The sequence below is a fragment of the Schistocerca serialis genome, chromosome 6, assembly GCF_023864345.2.
Source record: "Schistocerca serialis cubense isolate TAMUIC-IGC-003099 chromosome 6, iqSchSeri2.2, whole genome shotgun sequence".
In the NCBI taxonomy this organism is placed as follows: Eukaryota; Metazoa; Arthropoda; class Insecta; order Orthoptera; family Acrididae; genus Schistocerca; species Schistocerca serialis.
In genome coordinates, this window is record NC_064643.1 from 443,647,365 (window position 1) to 443,670,468 (window position 23,104).

The 23,104-nt window shown below is 41.3% G+C and overlaps 2 protein-coding genes across 3 annotated transcripts in view; both read right to left on the reverse strand.

Moving 5' to 3' along the window:
* Window positions 1-7,130, reverse strand: part of LOC126483726 (cytochrome P450 6k1-like) — a 31,758-nt gene extending 24,628 nt beyond the window's left edge. The window contains exon 1 of the mRNA XM_050106832.1: window positions 6,985-7,130. The gene's annotated coding sequence lies outside the window, so the exon portion shown is untranslated. The remainder of the gene's footprint in view (window positions 1-6,984) is intronic.
* Window positions 1-23,104, reverse strand: part of LOC126483723 (cytochrome P450 6k1-like) — a 659,078-nt gene that overhangs the window by 219,098 nt on the left and 416,876 nt on the right. The window lies entirely within an intron of this gene.

The window sequence follows — 23,104 nt, forward strand, 5'->3', positions numbered from 1 at the left end:
GTATATATATATGTATGAATATTATCTTATGAAATTATTTCGTTAATCACAGTATAACCTCTCGGGTAATGGCTTGGAAATGAACGAATCCGTTCGAGCTAGTCACAATTAACTTACATGTTAATGTGTCTAAGCAAGTTAAGGAAATGGTAAGACTAAATAAATGTTGCTAATTCTTCTGCCAACGCAGTGTTGGAATTCCACATCAGTAGCGTTCTTTTGTTAAAGAGAGCCACATGCACCAGCACTATCCTGTTTCAGAGAGATTTTCTTTTGTTTGGCCATCTTACTTAATAAATTTCCTGTTCATGATATTTCTTTTAACTTTACCGTTTTGCATTGACATACTATTATATTTGTCAAGTCACCATTCTTTCCCTGATACTTTTTTTATCTCCTTTATGCTGTTCTTTGGCACGTAGTCAGTCCCTTGTATTAAAACGTTCTGAATAATCCTTTTTATTAGTTCAAGGCTTATGTAATTTGTGAACTTAAGCACTGGCAATTATTTTACCTAGCGCCGTTGTTCCTGGTCTGAAATATTACTTTTACTGTCTCCACTTTTTCTTCAAATAAGAATATTCCTCCTTTATTACCTACCTTTTTATATTTTTTATTTAGCGTATTGTTTTCCAATGGATCTTTTATTCCACCTTGTCCTTCTTAGAATATAGAAGATAGAACAGCGCCTGATACATTTTCTGGATCGACAGTTACAAATAAGTTCTTTTATTTTTCATCATTACATTTTACATTATGAAGCACAACATAAGAATTGTTTCCCCAGTGTCGCTACCTTTTTGCAAAGAAAAAACGTATCAGAATTTTGGGTGTGGGGAACCCTCCAATTTCCATACATAACTTGCTACAAGTTTTCTCGCAAATGCCGCTGGCATGTGCATTAGAACAGCACAGAAAAACCTCTATTCTGCATTATGGATAACTGGATTATGACGTAAATACACTGCTCGGGTTTGACGCTGGATCGTACTGTGTAAAACGCTCATCATTTTATCGATGCAATCGCTCGACATATCCAGGTCGTGGTTGTTGTTGCAACTACCACCGCCTGAGGATGTCGACCTGTTGCATCCAGGAAATATTGTGCGATTTACTCAATACGCTCGGGAAACCCGAGCAGTGTATTTGCAACAGATTCGTGTGGAAAGCACGAAAAGTCACATCTGTATTGTGATCTTCGTGATAGATCGTACTTACGTAGTTTCACTAATTCTCTTAACTTTCGTACATCTATGCCTGCATTTTATATCTGCCGAAAGAGAGATTGTACATTGCTCTGTTAAAGACTGTTAAACTATTATGATTATTATTATTATTATTGTGAATACTATTGCTTTTACATTACATATTCAAGTTTAGAGCGAGAAAGTAATGTAACTCATTTTCTCTTGGTTCGTTAATTTTCTCATCGATTTCGTTGCTATTTCTGCCATTCTCTTCTCTAGCGTCCTGTCTCTTTACGCCTCACATCATACGTGAAATAGTCTCAGATCTTCGTGTACGCTTTTTAGTGGCGACTGAGGCAATGTCTGAGTCAGTGCCAAAGAGGACTGCTCCAACTCCACTGAAAACTGCACGTGACTGTGCAGAACGTTTGCATCTAGATCTACATCTAAATCTACGCTCCTTAAGCCACCTTAGGATGTGTGTTGAAGGATACCTCTATTATTTTACCCCTTGCCTGAAGTGCTTAGGAAGAACGACTGTCGATAAAGTTCTGTGTGAGTTCTGATTTTACTGACTTTTTTCGTCTTGGCCGTTACGCCAGACATATATGGGAGGAAGGAGTATGTTGTCCATCTCTTCTCCGAATGTTCGCTCTCTGAATATCCACCATAGCCTACTCCGTAATACAGAACGCCTCTATTGTAGTGACTGCCACTGGAGATTGTTGAGGATCTGCTAAACGACTTCACGCTTGCTAATCGATTACATGAGGAAACGCGGCACTCTTCATTGGATCTACTCTGGTTCTTCTGTTAAGTCTCTTTGGCAAGAAAGACGCCAAACTGATGAAAAATACGCAGTACCGAAACAGCATTTCTTTCACGTCGCGTGTCTCTCTTCTCTATGCTTTTATGAGTCACAAATAATAACAGCATATACGTGTTAAGGTTTTTCCATAATAATCGTTCTGTTAAATTCTGTTTGAGAAAACAGAAGTTGTTACACATATGTGTTACTTGAAGGTTCTGTTTTCAGCTGAAATGAAATGAAATGAGCGTATGGCATTGTTGGCCGGGAGGCCCCATTCGGGGGAGTTCGGCCACGTTATTGCAAGTCCTCTTCAGCCGACGCCACATCGGCGACTTGCGAGTGAATGATGATAAAGTACACACAACACTCAGTCTCCTGCCGGGAATCGAACCTGGGCCCCCTATGTGGTAAGTGGTAACGCTACCGCTACGCTGCGGATGCGGACTGTTTTCAGCTAGTCGAAGTTCGTAGGCCCGATAATTTTGACCTATACGCTTCATTTATAATGGTTATTAGAGAAAAGGACCAAAAAAGCGATTTGAAGCCCTACAAAAATAAAAAATGTTTGTAAAAAAACTGTATACAATCCATTAATCAGTAAGATAATCAGTGACAGAAAAGAGAATACAACTTTCCGAGTCTAGGGTTACATCTGGACAAAGTCTACTGCTTCCATTTCAGTAAAAATATTCCAACAAACGAGGCGGAAGTAAAATACCTTAATGTGAATGCTGTTCTGCCTCACATGAATTTCTATTCAGAAGCTTCGTGGAAGGGATCACATATTTGTGACGTCCCTACTGATTGCATACTACACGCACTGTGGCTCAAGCTCATGTCATTCGTCATAAAGAGAAACAGCGAAAGTAGGCTACTGCTGTGGTAACCTGGACGTGCACGGGAACAAATGTGCGGGATGAAGCGCCAAGTTTGTGCAAGTGTTTTTTGAGCCACATAAGTTTTCGCAGTCACTTGAGTGTTAACATAAGACGAAACCTCCCTCGAAATGGGCACTGGGCGTATTTTGTTTCACTGAAAAAATACTTGACACTGTCCACACAATAATATCACGACGTTGCTTATGTGCGCGCTTGTGTGTGTGCGTGTGCGCGTGTGTGTGTTTGAATTTTTGCGGACAGTATTAACTTGGGAGAAAATTTGGCTGTCTCTTTTTGGCGTGAAACAGCATCACTAAAATTTAAACAACGAAATTAAACATATTTACATCATAAAACACATTAAAACTTTTATCACATATACTCAGTGATTCACAATCAAGAATTAATTATCAAACAAACAAAAAGGTCTGTAATAGGAAAAACTATAGCTGTCAAAGATAATAAAAAATATTAGTCTAGTTAGACAAAAGACTACATAAACTGGATTGCAGTTTTATGACGTCCCCTTTTGCTTAACCGACTGGGTAGTGACGAAGTTATTCTACAACAAATATACTTCAAAGACATATAAGTATCAGTTTAGTGGAGCATGTTGTATGAGAAATTCTATGGCAGTTGACCCAAAGTAAAGAAAGAATTACCATTCTAACGCACTGTTGCTACATAGGACACCTGAGTTGAATTTTGAAAAGTTTGTGGTCCGTTTCTACAAATCAGACACGTGCAAAAGATTAACGACATTATTTTCCGCGAGAATTTAACTACAATTTATTAACTAAACTGAAGAATAACGAACGTAATCTACAGAACATGGTACTAGGCCAGTATGAACTGCGTCTCTTGGTTTAATGTCTGCGCCAGAAACCACCCAAGACGTTTCACCACCCAAGACGTTTCCCGGGAAGTGTAACCGACTGCTTTATTGCTATCACATTATACATGTGAATACTGATAATCACACATCACTCAATATTCTCCGGCTGGCTATAGGTCTGTTAGCAGTAAATAAACAATTTAGGTGCTTATTCCTGCTGAATCAATATTCTGCGACCGTATGTCATACAACTTCCAAAACATTTGACTGAATAGGCCCTATACGCCGCACAGTGCATAATTATTTCACATTTTTATGAAGCTGATGAAGAATAATACATAAACAATTGCATAGCGAACGTGATTGACACATATCTTTAGTGCAGCAAAAACTGGAATAAGTAGATAAATTAAAAAGAACTCACGTTAATCAGTAACTCGTAGTGACTAACACGCGGAGCCGTTAAATTGGAAACGCCGTCACACGGTTAATCACCGATATTCTTCGCAGTAACAAGTTGGTAGTTGGGGCAGTATAGGAACCACTTATGAAATGTATTTGAGCAGTGTAAGCAAGTAAACTTGAGCGCATTCGGAAAACAACAAGCGAATTTCCATACACTAGACGGTGAACAGCAAGATGTGCCTTGGGCAAAGCCTAGTGTCGACCTTGTAATGGTACTTGAATTACGTAACCATTACGGCACCTCAACTTAACCTATCGATACCAGCAATATTCTACTGTGTTTCTGTAAAGTAGTTAACATATTTCTGAGACTACATTCAGATTTGATTTCATTAATGTAGAGGTACTTTGATGCATCGATATGTATATATTGCAATGATATCGACAGGGGATCTCATGTTGATTCCGTATTTCTGGATTTCCGGAAGGTTTTTTGACACCGTTCCTCACAAGCGACTTCTAATCAAGCTGCGGGCCTATGGGGTACCGTCTCAGTTGTGCGACTGGATTCGTGATTTCCTGTCAGGAAGGTTGCAGTTCGTAGTAATAGACGGCAAATCATCGAGTAAAACTGAAGTGATATCAGGTGTTCCCCAGGGAAGCGTCCTGAGACCACTGCTGTTCCTGATCTATATAAATGACCTGGGTGACAATCTGAGCACTTCTCTTAGGTTGTTCGCAGATGATGCTGTAATTTACCGTCTAGTAAGGTCATCTGAAGACCAGTATCAGTTGCAAAGCGATTTAGAAAAGATTGCTGTATGGTGTGGCAGGTGGCAGTTGACGCTAAATAACGAAAAGTGTGAGGTGATCCACATGAGTTCCAAAAGAAATCCGTTGGAATTCGATTACTCGATAAATAGTACAATTCTCAAGGCTGTCAATTCAACTAAGTACCTGGGTGTTAAAATTACGAAGAACTTTAGTTGGAAAGACCACATAGATAATATTGTGGGGAAGGCGAGTCAAAGATTGCGTTTCATTGGCAGGACACTTAGAAGATGCAATAAGTCCACTAAAGAGACAGCTTACACTATACTCGTTCGTCCTCTTTTAGAATATTGCTGCGCGGTGTGGGATCCTTACCAGGTGGGATTGACGGAGGACACCGAAAGGGTGCAAAAAAGGGCAGCTCGGTTTGTATTATCACGTAATAGACGAGAGAGTGTGGCAGATATGATACGCGAATTGGGATGGAAGTCATTAAAGCAAAGACGTTTTTCGTCGCGGCGAGATGTATTTACGAAATTTCAGTCACCAACCTTCTCTTCTGAATACGAAAATATTTTGTTGAGCCCAACCTACACAGGTAGGAATGATCATCAAAATAAAATAAGAGAAATCAGAGCTCGAACAGAAAGGTTTAGGTGTTCGTTTTTCCCGCGAGCTGTTCGGGAGTGGAATGGTAGAGAGATAGTATGATTGTGGTTCGATGAATCCTCTGCCAAGCACTTAAATGTGAATTGCAGAGTAGTCATGTAGATGTAGATGACATTATTCTTATGTGTATTCTTCCTTTTGTCACTATTATCTTTGATGTACTTGTAACTCTTGATTTTTGGGCGCGTAAGCGATTATTAGTTAGTTAGACGGTAGGACCTTGAGAAGGTCAAGTCTTGGACGTCATGTTGGAAAGACGCATATTGTCGTCTGCTTATAAAATGTGAACTTTAACAGCGAGGAAGATGTTTTCAAGTATGTTTTGTATTGTGAAGTAATGTTTTGTGTGTTACGCGATATTGCAACAAAAGCAATAAAAAGGAAGTGTAACTTAAATGCGGAGTGCTGATTACTTTTTTACATCACCATTGTCCTGCAAAAGTGTAATCTTCAAAAATGGTTTGTGAAACACATGTATAAAACGTTTGAATATAGCAGAATAAAACCTAGGCCTCTTTGCATCCGAGCTTGGAATCATCACCACCTAGATTTTCGACGATTGAGCCATGATTTTACAATGAGACCAGCCTGGGAAACACGAAAAGATGAGTGCCTAGTTTATTCATTATTACATTAAATGACTTTATTAACTGTGCTCTAATGACACCTGCCACACAATAACTTTGTTGTTGCCCGAAAATGCAGTATTTAGCAGCATGAGCTGTTGTAGTAGGGTTGTTAGAACCTCCACGAAGACGAAACGTTCCAACACTAAAACAAAATTTCGCGAGCTAATTCGGAACTACAATGGTGCCCATAAGCTACGAACGAAAACACAGAGAGCGGTATTATCTCGTGTCCAGTGTCAGTAAAATTTTATAGCCACTAGGTAGCTGTATAATGAACACATGAGCGCATGACAGGACAGTTCCTACCTGTCTAGCAGCTTGTCAGTTCGTAAAAGCATTTGTTATGCGGAAGAGAAACCTGGTTTATACTAGAGCCACACTTTGAGATTTTTAATAAAAATAAAATAACTTTGAGAATATGTGCCGTAAATACCGCCATACCACCAGAACTGAATTGTCTCCTGCGTATTGGTATTTCATTACTTGAATATGAGTGCGGTAATTCTCACTAAGACCAAAGATAAATATTTTCATCCCATTAACATAGCCAATCTGATAAAACGCTACATTTTATGACAAATTTCAAAGTAAGTATGATGGAACACTGTAGCTTCGAATTTTATTCACTGGCAGTTTGAATAAATAGTTTAAGCAATGCTCCGATTCCAATTTGATGAAATGGTAATAGAAGTACACGCATACGTGTATTTAGTACAAGCGAAAGGAAATTGGCGAGAGTGCAAAACGGGTGGCTCGCAGAACGAAAGATGCTGTAATGCCAGGATAGGCCAGTACTTGCCTGTTGCCGACGCAGCTGCTGTTGTGGACCACTGTGCGATGAACTCTGCACGCCGCTTATATATGCGACTCGAGGTTAATGTTTCGCGAGTGTCGTATCTGCACGTGACTAAGTACGAGATGTGGAGACGCCCGCGCCTCAGCAGCACTTAAAGCCTTACATCTGAGCAGAGTTCACGTTCTGCGCAGGTGACTAACACCGAATGGAAACACCTGTGCTGGCGATTCGCCACGGTTACACCCGCTGCTGAACAACTTTGCGAGGTCCGTTTGGGTGCCTTCTGTGATGTCGCACATTCACATCTGAGCCGTCCGCAAGCCGCCGTACGGTGTATTGGGAGGGTACGTGGTTTACTAGCACCCTCTTTCCTGTTGTGTTTGTAGACGAAGAGCGAGAATACAAAAGAATCTTGTGAGCTTCTCTGAATTCGCTCGATTTTGCTTCATCTCTCCATCACAAAACGAGACTGCGACTCAATTACACTACTGACCATTAAAATTGTTACACCAAGAAGAAATGCAGATGGTAAATAGGTATTCATTCGACAAATACATGCGATTACATTTTCACGCAATCTGGGTGTATAGATACTGAGAAATCAGTACCCAGAACAACCACCTCTCGCCGTAATAACGGCCTTGATACGCCTAGGCATTGAGTCAAACAGAGCTTGGATGGCGTGTACAGATACAGCTGCCCATGCAGCTTCAACACGATACCACAGTTCATCAAGAATAGTGACTGGCGTATTGTGACTAGCCAGTTGCTCGGCCACCATTGACCAGACGTTTTCAATTGGTGAGAGATCTGGAGAATGTGCTGGTCAGGGCAGCAGTCGAACATTATCTGTATCCACAAAGACCCGTACAGGACCTGCAACATGCGGTCGTGCATTATCCTGCAGAAATGTAGGATTTCGCAGGAATCGAATGAAGGGTAGAGCCACGGGACGTAACACATCTGAAATGTAACATCCACTGTTCAAAGTGCCGTCAATGCTAACAAGAGGTGACCGAGACGTGTAACCAATGGCACCCCATACCATCACTCCGGTTGATACGCCAGTATGGCGATGACGACTACACGCTTCCAATGTGCGTTCACCGCGATGTCGCCAAACACGGAAGCGACCATCATGATGCTGTAAACAGAACCAGGATTCATCCTAAAAAATGACGTTTTGTCATTCGTGCACCCAGGTTCGTCGTTGAGTAGACCATCGCCGGCGCTCCTGTCTGTGATGCAGCGTCAAGGGTAACTGCAGCCATGGTCTCCAAGCTGACAGTCCATGCTGCTGCAAAAGTCGTCGAACTGTTCGTGCTGATGGTTGTTGTCTTGCAAACGTCCCCATCAGTTGACTCAGGGATCGAGATGTGGCTGCACGATCCGTTACAGCCATGCGGATAAGATGCCTGTCATCTCGACTGCTAGTGATACGAGGCCGTTGGGATCCAGCTTGGCGTTCCGTATTACCATCCTGAACACACAGATTCCATATTCTGCAAACAGTCATTGGATCTCGACCAACGCGAGCAGTAATGTCGCGATACGTAAACCGGAATCGCGATAGGCTACAATCCGACCTTTATCAAAGTCGGAAATGTGATGGTACGCATTTCTTCTCTTTACACGAGGCATCATAACAACGTTTCACTAGGCAACACCGGTTAACTGCTGTTTGTGTGTGAGAAATCGGTTGGAAACTTTCCTCATGTCAGCACGTTGTAGGTGTCGCCGCCAATGCCAGCCTCGTGTGAATGCTCTGAAAAGCTAATCATTTGCATATCACAGCATCTTCTTCTAGTCGGTTAAATTTCGCGTCTGCAGCACGTCATCTTCGTGGTGTAGCAATTTTAATGGCCATTAGCATACAAGACCTGGGTTGGCTTTTGTAGAACTTCATTAGAAAAGGTAAGTGTGGGAAGGGGGTGTTTCAGACATTCGCCTGGTAACTAGTGGAAAATATTCGAAAATCTTTGCCATAACCAGATACTGGCCTTTTAAAATAGTTTTTTTTTATTTTTGTACTCTTCTCATTCTCCAGTCCTAGAGGTGGAGTGGGCTGTTCGAGATTAAAGAATCGCCATTCTATTCAGTCAGTTATCATCAAATAAGCGGATAGTGCGGCAAATAGGGAATCCTAATTGAGAATAAATGGGAGGGTGCTCACCAGTTCCGGCATACGCCTTAAAACTAAGCGAAACCTCACGAAAACCTTGGTCGGAACCGGGGGATCGGAATTTCCCGATTAGGTGGAGACCTGAAGATTTCATCATAGATCAGGAGAGGACGATAGTGTAAGATTAATTCGCTTTTTTTTTTTTTTTTTTTTTTTGTCTGGTGTAGGGCGGAGGGCGCTTTGTTCTCCTGTCCGCCTGATGTTCAGTACACATCGATTTTAAACTAACCATCGGATTAGCTACAGACTGAAAACTTTCAACATGGCTTCGAAGCGGATGCAAAGCAATATTAATTCGATTACTTGTCTGGCGTGTAGCGGAAGGTAGTTTTTTTCTGTCTGTCTGATATTTGGTACAAATTTTGCCTACAGTATTCAGCTTACACATTAGTTCACACTTGCAAAAGTACGTCTTCAGTATTTCAATTTCAATAGTGCTGTGGCAAAATGTCATGTAATTTCCGCAGCAGCTTCGAAAATTAATTTGTAATTGCGACCGATAACCTATACACATGTAGCGCGAAATAACGATAAGCCTTCAAATATCGACTGAAATGTGATCTACAGTTTTCATTAGCTAATTCTATGGCACGATTCAGCTGACATTCCTGTCAATTCACAGTACCCGCACTTTTAATTATGCTGATAAGCTAAACTGATGGACTCCACTACTTATCTATTTAACTGTACTTCCGTCTGGTGAATAATAAAAATAATTGGAAGTTATAAATAAGTATTAAAAGTAACTGGTAGAAAAATAATCGTAACCACGATAACTCATACTTCGAAATGACCGTGTGGTCCACCTCTAACTGGAATCTGGGGCATTGCCATATTTAGCTGGGATCTCGTCGGGACACTCCGAGATGGGGGTATAGAAATGAAGTGAAAAATTTAATGTAATTACTTTCTATTTAGAACACAATTACATGGAACTCGGTACACCATATTGTTCGGAAGAATTCACCTTTTTCAGCAAGTCTTTCTTCTCTTTTAAGAATTTAGAAAACTCCATGCAAGTCAGTTGGTAGTTAAGCTCGCACTGTAAGATTGATTCCACAGTCCCTGGCAGCAGCCGATTTCTTTCATCAGTCTACTGGGACGACATCAGCGAAAATATTCTTTCCACAGTAGCGTTGCGTGCGGAAATAGAAGACAAATACTGGCATAATTTTAGCTGCAGGCATTTGCGTTCAGTATTTTCCGTTTCCTTAAGAAAGTCAATCAACCTCTCTTCCACGGAGGGTTTAGACATCCATACTTCCGCGTCCTGTTTGGTTTCTAAAAAGCTCTTCAGATACATATATTCCATACGTCGCCTAAAATCTTCACGCCATTCTAGTCGGATATGTAATAGTGTTTTCAATCATCACCCAATCTGGGGTTTCAAATAGCGTCACCCAATCAAACAATTGATATTTCTTGAAAGAAATAGGCCACTTTTCTAAGTAATCAAATGCTATGATTTTCTGTTCCTCAGATTTCAAACTAATTATTTCATGGTTAGGGTCCTCATTCGCTAATTTGTTCAAATTCATCTTGGTCTGCATGCTAATAAGGTTGGGAGTCTTCCTTTCATTCAAGCATTTTGAGTGTTGATTAATATATTTCTTATTTCAATTATCGAGGCTTTATTCTTCTGCAAGCTTTTTATTTTATTTTACTTTTTTCAATCAGAATCAAGTCTGACAGCAGAAACATGGAGTAAATTTCAATTACCGGACTACTGAAAAAGTCTGACATTATTTTGGTGGCCTGTCTTCACCATCAAAAAATTATTTTAAATGGAATCCAAAGCTTAAGAATTCTCTCACCTGCAAGCATTAACGTCAGCCATCTTGTTTTTGAGTGAGATAGAAGAGTCTGATGTGTGACGTCAACGAATAAGCAGAGGTCTTTCAGCTTCTCTGTCCTTAGCGTGTATACTGAAAAATAATTAAATAATTTCATGACGATTATTTCAATGTGGGCAGTCAGGACTGCAACAGCACTTAATTTAGTATTGTGGAGAATGTAGACAGGGCATCCAATTCCTTCTACGTTTTTTCCTCGTTCTTTTTAATTTGGTGAAACTAATTCCGCTGGCCGAATCGATGAAGCCATCCGAAGTTGGTATTCGTATTGTCTTCACAAAAAGCGACTGATTTATGTAATAAAATCTGCAATTGTCTTAAAGTGTCAAGAAGAAACATCGCAATTGTCTCTGATACTCCGTTGTTCAGCAAATCAAATTCAAAACCTTCTGCTGGATTCCATCAGTTTCAGTGAAGTATTGAACAAGTAAAGGAGACATCTTTTCAGCCTTGTGGTTCGATGCGCCGGTGCCTATGTCGTAAAATGAAACTTCTTTCAATTGTTTTATGCATTCCGACATGGAGTGTGGCGCGAGAATATTTTCAACGATCCCTGTAGCTTCAGTGCTCGCTGTAGACTGCTTTGCGGTGACTTTGGAGTCAGGATACATTGCATAATTCAGCTTCACGGTAAAGAGGAATGAAGGACTGACGATGGTTGACAACTTTATAAGCTGTTGTTAGTTCTGCAACAGCAATGAAAAATTCTTCGTGGGTGTCATGAATGTAGAAATAGGCTTTGATGTCGGCGCTATCTCCCGTATATTGGTATGATTCTTCGCAGAAATGTGATGCGTCACATTTGGCTTACCTCAGCTAGTCTGAGATGAAACTGCTACAGATCTCACACACAACATTCCCCGTTTCCGTACTTGCTTTCTTGACAAAAGGTCACACTTTTGTGTAATCATCCGAGAAGTGACATTTTCTCTTTCCATCCTTAGGCATTTTCGTAAGCTATTGTAAGTTTATTGGACGGTGAACAGTCGATAGTAACACTAAGTCATCGAAGTACACATCGCTATACAATTCACACCCAATATACCCGCAGCAAACACTTCAGACCTTACTTATCAACTTGCACTCGTTGTTCGTATTACATTTAAAAAGAACCGTCTTATCAGATCGCTATTCAAATGGGAAGTGCCAGACTTTTCCTCGCGGCACTGCTACTAGAGAAGTCCTGTATTTTCTCGAATGATTGCCCTAGATCTAGAAGGTGCTTGCATCGTCGACCCAGGAAACGCAACATGCAAGACCATCAATGAGGCAACCATGTCAACGTAAACTTATTGACAAATAAAACTAGCTGATGCAGCATTTACATGTTTCACTAACATATGGCATTACTTCGGTGCTTGAGCCAATCTCTTAACAGTATTTTGCAAAATCGGGACAAAACTTAGTCTTGTCGGAATGTTGGAACAAGAAGGTCCATAACGCTGACGGTTCCAATCTGTCGGGATGGATGGCAACTCCACTGGGGCTTCATCGTCTTTCGTTGATGTCCTTGTCCCAGTGTGCATATATTGTGTGTGAGTGTGTGTGTTTTATTGAAAGAGCGCAGTGTTGTCGAAGAAATTTTAATTCATACTGCAGTCAATAAGTAGCATTTTTGCCTATTAATTCGACTGCGAACAGTAACAGTAACCACTGAGCAAAACACATGCAGCATACTCGTAGATAGAAGAAGAAGAAGAAGTTAACTGTTTCTTTATTTATAATGGAACATGATCTTGAGGAATTTTAAGTATAAGGTTTTACGCTGTAAACAGAGCCAATCTAACATCATCTTCCAACGCCTAAGGTGGCGCAGTGGTTAGCACACTCGACTCTCATTCTGTGCGACGACGGTTCAAATCCGCCTCACGCCACCCCAATTAAATTTTTGCGTGATGTCCCGAAATCGCTCCAGTCAAATACCGAGATGGCTCCGTTGAACAGGGCACGGCTGATTTTCTTCCCATCCTTCCGTAATCCTAACTTATGCTCCGTCTCTAATGACCGCACTGTCGACGGAATGTTATTCTATGATTTTCCATTTTTTAAAGTAGCATCTCCCAGTGGAGTACGTTGGACAATTACGTATCGGTCTCTGTGACTAAACAAACTCGTCATAACATAAGTTTGGAAGGTGGGAGAATTGAAGCTGTGGGGACGGGTCGTGCTTGGGTAGCTCAAACGGTAGAGCACTTTCCCGCGAAAGGCAAAGGTCCCGAGTTCAAGTCTCGGTTAGGCAAACAGTTTTAATCTGCCAGGAAGTTTCATATCAGCGCGCACTCCGCTGCAGAGTGCAAAATCTCATTCTCCTCATAACATAGCTCGCAGCAGGCCTTTGAATTACGTCTTCCGATAATCGTGCCTGGTATGAGCCCCACCGAATAACATTCGCAAATCAGAAAAACGAAGGATTTGTAAGCGACCTTCTTTGTGGATAAATTTGTCTTCCATAGGACTCTTCAGATAAATTATAGTCCTGTGTGTGTTTTCTCCACCACTTGATTTAAGTGACCTGTCTAGAAGTTTGATCTTCTCACGTACTTATGTGGATATTCAGTCTTCTTCAGCCAGAATCCAGAGGCGAATGCATAACACGACAAAAGGAGAATGACTGAACGTTTAACGTACAGATTTAACCTTGTACGTGCACCGTTTGTTACGGTCCTGTGATATCTGTATTTCATTCCCTATTGAAACGTTAATTTAAAATGAAAAACAGAAGTTTAAGAATCGCAAATAGTTGCTAAGTGATGGATGAACGGCAATAAATGAAAAAACCTGTTAATTAATTGTTTGTAGAATTCAGTTATGTATCTTCTGTAAGAAACATCCGAGGCGCCACGGCGCAATGAGTTCTGAACACGAGTACCCAGGAAACTAACGTGGTTGTGATGGAGGCCTGGAGCAATAGATTTTTTATATAATAAATAATTATGATTTGATTGTAAACCTGTCAGTCTTTGTTTCGTATTTATTTTAAACTTAATGATTGAAAATCTGCACTGGGCTAAGGCTATTCCAATTATTACTGATTCAAGCCATTAAGCTGCACCTACATTGGATTCGTAATTCTCCCGATCCGATCCCATCCTATGTTGACCAACATCGCAAGGGAACAAACACTAAGGCCACAACGTAAAGCCGCGTACACAATGCCGTTGGAAACATATTTTCTGCGGTGTTTCGCAATATGTTCCAACTTTCTTTCTTGTCTTTGTCTACAATGTCGGTAAACATTTCTCGTTGTGTATTTGCATTGTGTGCAACGCTTTTTTCGCGTTGTTTTCGTATTGCCTGCTACATTGTGTCTAGATATCGAGGAAACTGTAATGGGAGATACTAGATTATAAGTATTCGAAAGGTTTCTTTTTGGCTTTCGGTTCGTATCCATTCAGCCAGTCAGTAATGGAAAGACGATATTGCAGTGGATTGGAGACGAGTGTCTTTTTAGCCACGACGATGCAAACGAAAGGACAACGGTAAGTCCCAGAGCGGAGCAATCCCCGACCCGGCCGGGAATAGAACATGAGCTTCGTTGGTCAGTAATCTGCCGCGCTAACCCCGCAGCTACCGAGACGGACAAACTCGGAGATTAACGCAAACAAAATGAACGGCGTAATCGTCGTCAGTGCACAAAAAATGGCGGTAATAACTTGTTATGGGAAATGAAAACGGCAGAATATTTCACTCGTATGTAGTCTACCGATTTTGGATTTCTGGCAAGTACCATTCGCTTCAAGAAAATTTCAGGAAAGTAACTACAATCAACGAAAGACATGTTACTCTTCTTGCCAACAGAAGGTTCGTTTCAGAACCTTGCGTTTTTATTTCACATTTAGAAGCAAGGTACAACAAGCGACCCTGTTTTCCTTTTCAAGTAGTTTTTGTCAGTCCCAAATACCGCGGCAGTTATCTGCAGAGCATTTTGCTCTTAACTGCCGTTGTACTTCTGGATCAGTATATTCATAAGCAGCCTTCAATCTGGTATGTACGGCGGCAACTCGACAGTCTGCTGTCTCGTCCATCTCATTTTCTTTCGGAAAAACTTACTACAGCGATCGAAAACACAACACTCAACAAACCTTTCCAGTGGACGACACGAAGTGACATTTAAATATACACTATAGTCGTATGGTAATAGCCTGAAAAAATGTTTCCTTTGATTTGTACCGACGCTGCTACGGATAGCTGTTCCCGTGTTTTGAAACATGTACTGAAACATGTTTCCAAACTGTGTGCACGCACTGTAACCGGAACCATGTTTTGATGATGGCTCTGAGCACTTAACATCTCAGGTCATGAGTCCCCTAGAACTTAGAACTACTTAAACGTAACTAGCCTAAGGACATCACACACGTCCATTCCCGAGGCAGGATTCGAACCTGCGACCGTAGCGGCCGCACGGTTCCACACTGAAGCGCCTAGAAACTCTCGGCCACCAGCGGCCGACGAACCATGTTTTGGAAATTCGCTTGAGGCTCAGTGCGTCAGGGCTACATGGAAGCGGAAGCCCGATCAGACAACAGCCGATGACGCTCGAATACGGATCGACGAGTTGACGGACCAGACATGTTTGTTTCCAGTCCGACATCGGAGCACGACGAAACACAATGACTGCGAAAACTGACTATCTCTAGCTGATACATAGGTACTCATTAACAGTTCTTTATTGATAATGGCAACATTGGCATGGAAATGTTACTAAACAAAGTTATGGGGAGGTAGTATCTGTTCCCAAAAGAACAGATACCATTGATGACCGTGCAGCTTCTCTAGAATGAAATGATAATTAAATCGACACACTAGCTGCAAACAGGCGTGCAAGGGATAAGTCCCTGCAGGCGCACTATCTTCTGTACCCTTGGTGGATAGAGCGTCTACCATGTAAGCAGGAGATCCCGGGTTAGAGTCCCGGTCGGGGTATACATTTTCAACATGTCCGCAATGAAGTGTATCAAGGGCTCTTTCTGCTAAGGTGTCGATTTAATTATCATTTCACTCTAGAGAAGCTGCAGGGTCATCAGTGGTATATGTTGTTTCGGGAACAGATACTACCTTCATTCCGTTCTGGTCGGGGCAGTCATTTTCAACATGTCACCAATGAAGTGTATCAACGCCTCTTTGCAGCTAGGGTGTCGATTTAACTATCATTTCACTGTAGAGAAGCTGCACGGTCATCAGTAGTATCTTTTCCATCGGGAACAGATACTACCTTCATATATATTTAAAATGCGCCTACGGGGCCATTGACATTTTGTGCTTCCGCACACGCTATGCCCCAACTCGTACGGGACTTGGTAGATTAATCTGCCACGAGTAATGAGTGTGATGGGCAAACATCTATTAGGCGCACTACGAATGTAATGGTGTGGACATGTTGGGAATCTGGGTCTCGCGGGAAGCGTGCAAGGGATAAGTCCCTGCAGGCGCATTATCTTCTGTTCCCTCGGTGGCTCAGATGGGTAGAGCACGTGCCAAATAAGCAGGAGATCCCGGGTTCGAGTCCCAGTCGGGGCACACATTTTCAACATGTCCCCCAAGATGTAAACAAAGTTAATTTTGTTCGCTTATTTTGTGTTGCTATTGTGGTCTTCATTCCGAAGATTGGTTTGATGCAGCTGTCAAATGGTTCAAATGGCTCTGAGCGCTATGGGACTCAACTTCTGAGGTCATCAGTCCCCTAGAACTTAGAACTACTTAAACCTGACTAACCTAAGGACATCACATACACCCATGCCCGAGGCAGGATTCGAACCTGCGACCGTAGCGGTCGCGCAGTACCAGACTGTAGCGCCTAGAACCACTCGGCCACTCCGGCCGGCGACGCAGCTGTCCATGTTACTCTATCCTGTGCAAGCCTCTTCATCAGTGAGTAACTACTGCAACCTAAATCCTTCTGAATCTCCTTACTGTATTCATCTCTTGGCCTCCCTCTAAAATTTTTATTTCTCCCCTCCCCCCGACCACCCCTCCCCACGCTTCTCTCCGGTACTAAAATTGGTGAACCCTTCATGTCTCAGAATATGTCCCACCAACCGATCCCTCTTTCTACTTAGGTTGTGCCACAAATTTCTTTTCTCAGCGATTCTGTACAGTATCTCCTCATTAGTTAGCGTGATCAACTCATCTAATCTTCAGCATTCCTCTGTAGCATGTAACCTCCCCCTCACTTATCGACCTTAATGACAGTGAAAAATTAAACCGCGTGTACCTAATGGAAATTTGGGAAAAGCAATCGTCACCGAAGTTAATCTGTCGGTAAAGAGGGAGAAAAGGGTTACATCTAAATGAAAGAAAAAATGCAAATGAAACTGGTGGAAATTAATTTTGAAAAGGGGTAAAGTTAATAAAGAAAGTAAATGTGCGGCCGTTACGTTAACAATTAACTAGCGGTAATTAGATATTTGAGATTTGGGGGAAATCACGGTCGCCAGTCCCAAGGACAATTACTATAGTAACTGAAAAAGAAAGGTTATTACACATATAATTAGCACTAGAAGCGTGGCAACTGAAGGTTGACACGTGTAGTGTGAAAACTGAAAGTTTGTCAGAAGTAATAAATTTCGCTACACTCTGACTTAATTTAGCAAAAGAATTAATAAAACCGGAAAATCGAAAGCTAATTTAGTGACTGAAGTTAATAGTGAGCTTTCTTTCTGAAGCACATCGAAATCCAGTAAAATACGGTTAGTCTTGGACTACCTCAACAATCATTTCAAAAGCAACTTGACTCTACGCAATTTAGAAACAAGAGATTTAACTTTGAACTTGAATTAAATGATTCTGAACTATTAACAATAGTAAAATTTAGTACGTACCAAGCTGAGCTGCAGTCACAGGTAAGCTAAAATATGCTAACAAAACTCGCACTCTTAATTTGTGCTCGTGTAACCTAAATATTGTAGCCAGCTATGAATACTTTAACTGAACTTTGAAATTAAAGCAGTGAAATCTAATTATATTATTTTAATGCTGGCGTTTGAATTTCAACGACACTCGGGTTCATTTCGGAAAAGGAAGGGACCCTGCTTGGCAATGCAATTGGGACCATGAGCAACAAAGGTTCATGCTAAGTTGCTGTAATTTTGCGAGGCAAATGGAACAATTTGAAAAGCTGAGGTCTGCCAAACAGTTCTGAAACTTTACATGCTTTTAGTCTTCCTTGTTGGTTGATTGAAGGTTTGAAGCCGTCGATCGAGGAGGTGGCGACAGTCACTCATTGTCGGCTGTCGCTGTTGCAGAAGCTGGATGTTGGCGCGCCTTCTTCTCAACACGGTCACCAGACGAAACGGGCTCTTGATGTGCGCCAGCTAATGCTTCCCGTCCGCGACACCATGTCAGAAACTATCATCGCAAGTCGAGCGCAATTACATGCTGCCAAACCCCGAATGCGCGGCAACTCGCGGGAGCTACACACAACACACCTGCTCCACTCGCTACTCCAGCCAGACTCCCACTGCTTTGCCCGCGCTCCACGCGGCAGAGTTAACAATACCAAAGATCCTACACACTTTGATACTTCACACGACCTATCGATGTAATCTTTCGATAGCAGTTTTCCCTAGGCAAGACCCAGCGTAAAAATACAAATAATATTTACGAAACAAACCAATTATACATCGACATAAATGCATAAATATATATATACAAATACTAAAACAATTACAATATGTAAAGACACAGAAATGTCATATATTGAGGCAACAAAACAAGGAAAAAAATTATAGTACAATACATGGAAATAGGAGGATATGCATTTCCGGCGTTACAAGCACCACATTTCAAAGGCTTCTCTTCTCTTCTTGTCCAAATTGTTTATCATTCATTTTTCACTTCCATACATGGGTACACTCCATACAAATACTTTCAGAAAAGACACCTGAAATCTATAATCGATGTTAGCAAATTTCTCTTCTTCAGAAAAGATTTTCTTGCCATTGACGGGCTCTATTTTGTATCCTCTCTTCTTCGGCCATCATTAGATTTTTGGATGCTGAAATAGCAAAACACATCTATTACTTTCAATGTCTCATTTCCCAATTCCGTCAGCATCACCCGATTTAGTCTGACTACATTCCATTATCCTTATTTTGGTTTTGTTAATATTCATCTGATATCCTCCTCACAAATCACTTTCCCTTCCGTTCAACTGCTCTCCCAAGTCCTTTACTCTTTCTGACACAATAACATCGTTATCGTCAAATCTCAAAAATTTTGTTTCTTTTCCGTGGACTTTAATTCGTACTGCAAATTTTCCTTTGGTTTCCTTTACTACTTACTCAGTGTACAGACTGAATAACAGCGCAGATAGGTTACAATCCCATCTCACTCTCTTCTGAACTACTGCTTCCCTTTCGTGCTCCTTGACTCTTATAACTGCCAGCCGATTTCTTTACAAATTGTAGATAGCCTTTCACTCACTGCATTTTACCCCTGCTACCCTCTTCATTTAAAAAAGAAGTGTGTAAGAAGAACTGTGAAAAATATTGTCTGGTTTCTGTAGAAGTTGTAAATAGTCTTTCGCTCCATTTATTTTACCCATGTAACCTTCAAAATTTCAAAGAGTACTCCAGTGAACATTGTCAAAAGGTTGCGGTATTTCTACAAATGTTAGAAACGTAGGTTTTCCTTTCACTAACCTATTTTTTTTAGAAGTCGTGGAGTCAGTATTGCCTCCTGTGTTCCTACATTCCTCCGGAATCCAAACTGATCTTCTCCGAGGTCGGCTTCTACCAGTTTCTCCATTCTTCTGTAAGGAATTCGCGTCAGTATTTTGTAACCATGACTTATTAAACTGATAGTTCAGTAATTTTAAATCTGTGAACATCTGATTTCTTTGTAATTGGAGTTACTATATTAATCTTGAAGTCTGAGGGTATTTCACCAGTCTAATATATCATGCTCACCATATGAAAGAATTTTGTAATGGCTGGCTGTACGAAGGCTGTCAGTAGTTCTAACAGAATGTTATCTACTCCAGGATCCTTGTTTCGTCTCATATATTTCATTTCTTTATCAAATTCTTCATGCAGTACCTTATCTCCTATACCATTTTCATCTACCTCATCTTCCATTTCTGTAATATCTCTCTTGTACAGCCCTCTATACACTCCATCCCCCTTTCAGCTATCTATTGTGTGCTTAGGACTGGTTTTCCATCTGAGCTCTAGATATTCATGCAGGTCGTTCTCTTTTCTCCAAAAGTCTCTTTAATTTTCCTGTAGGCGGTAATTTATCTTTCCCCTAGTGATACATGCGTCTAAATCCTTACATTTGTCCTGTAGCCATTCCCGCTTAACCATTTTGCACTTCCTGTCAGTCTCATTTTTAGACGTTTGTATTCCCTTTCTGCTGCTTCATCCAATGAATTTTTGTATTTTCTCCTTTCAACAATTAAATTTAATATCTCTTCTGTTACCCATTGATTTCTACTACCCCTCTGCAGCCTTCAGTATTTCCTGCCTCAAAGCTACCCATTCTTCTTCTATTGAATTCCTTTACCCTGTACTTGTCAATCATTCCGTAATGATCTCTCGAAACTTTCAACAACCTATAGTCCTTTCAGTTTACTCAGGTCTCATCTCTTTAAATTACTACCTTTTTGCAGTTTTTAATCTACCGTTCATAACCAACAGTTTGTTGTCAGAGTCCACATCTGCCCCTGGAGATGTCTTACAATTTAAAACCTGGTTCCTAAATTTCCGTCTCACCATTATATAATAAATCTGAAACCTTCCGGTGTCCCCAGGTCTCTTCCACGTACACAACATTCTTTCAAGCTTCTTACACCAAGTCTTATCGATGATTAAGTTGTGTTGTGTGCAAAATTCTACCAGGCGGTTTCCTCTTTCATTCCTTACCCTCAGTCCATATTCACCTACTACTTTTACTTCCCTTCCTTTTCCTACTACCGAATTACAGTCGCCTATGGCTATTAAATTTTCCTGTGCCTTAACTATCTGAATAATTTCTTTTGTCTTACCATACATTTCTTCAATCTCTTCATCATCTGCGGAGCTAGCTGGCACATAAACCTATACTTTTGATATGGGTGAGGGCTTCGTGTCTATCTTGTCTACAATAATGTGTTCACTATGCTGTTCATAGTAGGTTATCCTCGTCACTATTTTCATATTCATTATTAAACCTACTCCAGCATTACCCCTATTTGATTTTGTATTTATAACCCTGTGTTCACGTGATCAGAAGTCCTGTTCCTTCCACCACCGAACTTCGCTAACTTCAACTATGTCTCATTTTAACCTCTCCATTTCTCTTTTTAAATGTTCTAACCTATCAGTCAGATTACGTGTTGTGACACTCCACGCTCAGATCCGTAGAATGCTAGTTTGGTTTCTCTTGATAACGACATTCTCCTGTGTAGTCCTCGCCAAGAGATCCGAATGGGGGACTACGTTACCTCCGGAGTATTTTACTCAAGAGGGTGCGATCGTCATTTAACGATACAGTAGAGTTGTATGCTCTCTGGAAAAATTACAGTTGTCGTTTCCCTCAGCCGTTCGTAGTGCCAGCACACCCTTCTCATAGACAGGTGGTGCCACAAATTTTTGTCTCCCTGTTTCTATTCAATACTTCCTCATTACTTACGTGATCTACCGATCTTACCTTCAGATCAGTCAGTCATCCAGACTGTTGCCTCTGCAATTACTGAAAAGGCTGATGTCCTTCGTCAGGAACCACACGTTGACTGGCCTCTCAACAGATACCCCTCCATTGTGGTTCCGCCTACAGTACAGCTACCTGTATCGCTGAGGCATGCAAGCCTCCCGACCAAAGCCAAGATCCATCGCTTATGGACATCATTACGATAAAGTTTTCCTTCTGGACTCATGCAATCCGTGAAGTTAGACTGACCTGCAGGCCGGTTGGACACCACAAGCGCCATATCATCTGGCATGCACCCTACTCCTTACCAGTCTCAGAAGTAAGTGGACATTCTTCGGTCAATAATAAATCAAAATCTAGTTGTCATAGGGTGGGTTTGCTCAGTAACAGAATTATATTTCTGAATGTTATTCCGGTGCTAAACGTAACAATTAATTTCCATCATGTCCTTAAAAACAGTTAGGGGGAAAATGTTGTGTGTTGTTGTTATGGTCTTCAATCCGAAAATTTGTTTGATGCATCTCTCCATGCTACTCTACTACATGCAATCGTTTTAGTCTCCGAACAACTACTTCAAGCTACATCTTTCTGAATGTGCTTACTGTATTCATATCTTGGTATCCCTCTACGACTTTTACTCCCTCCCCCACTTCCCTCTAGTACTAAACTGATCATCCCTTGCTGTCTCAGAATGTGTCCTACCAAATGAACCCTCCTTCTAATCTGGTTGTGTCACAAATTTCTTTTCTCCCCAATTGTATTCATTACTTCCTCATTAGTTTCACGGTCTACCCATCTAACATTACCGTGGTTGGTTTGGGGTCAGCGGAATGCATGCTACAGGGCGTCTGACTCTGAGGTGTCCTTGAAGTAACCGATTTGTAACAGTTCTTTGTGCTAACTGAAGATGCAGTACGATGCGCCAGAGCTATACGCCAAACACTATGGCCGTCCTTCTCGGTAGTGGCATGTGGTCGTCCGGAGCCCGGTCTTCTTGCGACCGTACATTCTCGTGACAACCGCTGCCGGCAGTCATGTACAGTTTCTGCCAATTCTTTCTGCAATATCGCAGAAGGAATATCCAGGCTTCCGTAGCCCTATTACAGGACTTCGTTCTTCCTCAGTGAGGTGTTGAAAATGGTGTGCCTGTTGACTGACGTCAACTCACCACGTCCAATCTCGAAGGTAACTAACGATCACGATCGTTATAAAATGTTCTTGAAACAAACCTGAAATGCGTCCTCATAGTGGCGCTAACACCGCCACTCTTATGCGACTGGCACAAAATTTGAATATAGATCTTATTTATGTGTAGAAACACACCTACCTCTGAGCTTCGTGTACCAGACAGCCGCTTGTGGTGTTTGGGCCTTGAAATAAAAGAAATTATTCAGACAGTGAAGGGTGACGAAAATTTAATAGTCATGGGCGACTGGAATTCGGTAGTAGGAAAAGGGAGAGA